The following is a 3,184-nucleotide window of genomic DNA, read 5'->3' on the forward strand; positions in this document are numbered from 1 at the left end:
TTTGCAACCCCAAGAATGGAAAGTGCAAAGGCCCTGGGGTGAGAATGAGCATGGTGTGTTTGAGGGACAGAAAGGAGGCCTGTGTGTAGGGAATGAGTGGGAGCTGTAGGAGGTGACATTGGCGAGGTGACAGGTCAGATCATGTGGAACTTTGAAAGGAGTCTGGATTTTATTCATTCCATCCATTCATCTGGCAAGTGTAAAATGCTTCCTATTCACCAGGCACTGCGTTCAAAGTTAGGGATACAGTGCAGAAGCACCAAGATGTGGTTTCTGCTTTCATGAGACCTGCCCTCTACCAGGGGAACAGTGTGGGTAACTGAGAAAAGCATGCTGTCTGTCTTGAGATATTTAAATAGAAATGACTTACATTCTCTATCAAGTGCCCTCCCCAAGAGATTGGTGGTGTCTTAAGAGGTCTATTCTCATGATTCCTTCTCACTTCAAGTTCCTGCCCATAAATAATTCTTCTCTCGATTTACTTTGCTCTGGGATGTTTTCAACCTCCATCCACCTAATCCCCCAAGACCACTGACACAAAGCTCCTGTGGCTACATAAGACTTCCCTAAGGGTTGGATTGGTGTATGCATTTTATATCACAATGCAAAGAATTTAAAATTGAATACTGTCCACCATTTTTTAAGGCTCCAGGTCCACACACCACCTGGTATTCCTCACTGTCTCCTGTTGTTACAGTCCAGTGGTCCACCACATTGCCAGGCCAGTCACCTTAGAGATCTCGCTTATGCCCTTGAGCAGATCTGTGTGGTCCTCCGTGCCCTTGGCCTGAGCACCTCCTCATGTTAGGGCTCTTCACTCACCCACTTGGAGTCTCACGATTTGGTGGCCTAGAACTGGCAAACTTGGAACTACTAACCTTGTTTTCCTCCTCTCACCAATCTCTCATAGTGAAAAGAATGGCATCTGACACCCAGCGCAGCGTCTTGCACATGGTAGATGTCCAATAAATATTTGTTGAACAAATATAGAATGAGTAGGGATTTTTCCCTAGGCTTGAATGATTCCTCCTCCTTTCTTTGAAGGCACAGCTGCTAAGGTCAGTTTTCATTTTTATCATTGTTATTATTATTTATTCTGCTACATAAATACCCAGGCTATTCTAATATGATGTGCTATGTTGGGATAGGGGTAAGTGAGAAGGGGCTATGACCAGCCCGGTGGGAGGCCCAGCTGAGACCCTAAAGGATTAGCCAGGGAAGAGGGTGGGAGAGTAATCCTTGGAGGAGAGAGTAGTGTATTCAAAGTCCTGGTGGCAAGAAAGGGCCTGTCTGTTTGGAAGAATAGAGAGAAGTTAGGTGGGGCAGGAAGGGGAGGGTAAGAGGTTGGGGCTTTGGTGGAGAAAAGTGACTCAGGGACAGATTCTTGTAAAGAAGTTTGGATTTAACCTTATGAACAATGGGGAGCCATCAAAGGATTTTAAAAGGAACATGCCTTTCGCTTTTCTTCTGCCTGTGAGGCACCTCCTTACCCCTACCCCCACTTGCTCAAGTCCTGCAACCATGCCTGATCCTCAAGCCCTCCTCTGGTCAGCCAACCCTAACAGCCAACCCCCTGCAAAGCCCCAACTTAAAATATCACCTCTCTTTCCACTATTTGGATGGACTCACCTAAGGCACACTTATATTTTGCTTTGTTTGTAGAACAGAGTAATAGTTGAGAGGGAAGCTCCTGAAGTCAAGCCAGCTAGGCCTATGTGATTTTGGGCAGTGTGTGATTTTGGGCAGTGCACTTAACCTTTCCATGCCTCAGTTTCCTTACCTGTAAAATGGAGATAAGAGTTGGACATACCTCATAGGACTATAGAGTGATTAAATGTATTTATATATGTAAAGCACTCAGCACGGTGCCTGGCATACACTAAGTATTCAGTGAAGCTGAGACATTCTTTTATTTGCCTACCTCTGTTACGGGACTGTGAGCTCCTTGTGGGCAGGCTCATGACACAGGACTGGGCAGAGTAGGTGTTCAGGAAATAGTCCCTGATCCCCCTGTCTTTGGGGGGATTTGGAGGTGCCTTTGAGAAGCAGCCCAATAGCTCTTTATTATCCCTTCCAAAAGCAAACAGGTGGGTTCGAGTTACCCAAGCCACTTCTCTTTTAGCCTTAGTGTTCTCATTGTATGTGGTGATTAAATGGGATTGGCTATAAGGATGGAGCATGTGACCCAGGCCTGACCAATCAAGGCACTGATTTCTTGATCCTTGCTTAGCTTGTGGATGGTCATGTGATCCAAGCTGGTCCAATAAGATGACTCTTGGGGATACAGCAGAAGCTATGGGATGTGGGGCTGTAGTGACTGCAGCCACCTCGTGACCCCTTTTGAGAAGACACGGGACATGGGACATGGAGGGCTGGAAGTGAGGGAGCTGGAAGGGAAGGGGGTGAGCAGCAGGGAGATTGGGAGTGAAGCTGACATTGCAGGGCTATGTCAGTTGGAGGGAAGCTGAGTTCTGTTGATATTATTAGAGCCCTGAATCCAGATGTACCTGAAACAGCTCTTGTCCTGGACTTCTCAGCTATGTGCACAATAAATTTCCCTTTTTGCTTAAATCAGTTTGAGCTGGCGCTGACCTCAGAAAGTGTTCTAACTGATGCTCTGTGCCAGCAGCCCTGCTCCCTACCAGCCTACGGTCAGGGTTCTGTGCTCCTGGCAGCATCTGAATCTGTAGCAGCCATTGCACTGTTAATTGCCCTCATAGCTGCTATTCCTCTTTCTGCCTTCCTAGCAGAACCTTGTTTTGTTTAGGGAGACATGTTCCTGGTCTCAGAGGATAAATCAATACTGACCTAAGCCCATCATGGCCATCCCTTTCCCTTTCACCAGGGATTGGTCTGAAGGTAGACATGTGATCCAATTTTGGCCAATGAGATCAAATAAAAAGTCTGCTGGGAGCTTCTGGGAGATATTTTGCTCACTGATAAAAAGAAGAATCTAGATGAGAAGAACTTTTTACCCCTGCCTTCAATTCCCTTACATTGTCTTATGAGGATGAGATGCATGGAGCTGCTGCAGCCATCTTGCCACCATGAGGCGACTATGCAGACTTGTCAGAAATGGCAGAGAAGAAAGATGGAAATACTCCCACAAATACTCTCACAAATACACAAAGCAGAAAAAAAAAAAAAAAACCCTCTGAATCCACTTACCTCTAAATTTCTTGAG

Source organism: Galeopterus variegatus, unplaced genomic scaffold (assembly GCF_000696425.1).
Source record: "Galeopterus variegatus unplaced genomic scaffold, G_variegatus-3.0.2 Scaffold8295, whole genome shotgun sequence".
NCBI classification, from domain to species: Eukaryota; Metazoa; Chordata; class Mammalia; order Dermoptera; family Cynocephalidae; genus Galeopterus; species Galeopterus variegatus.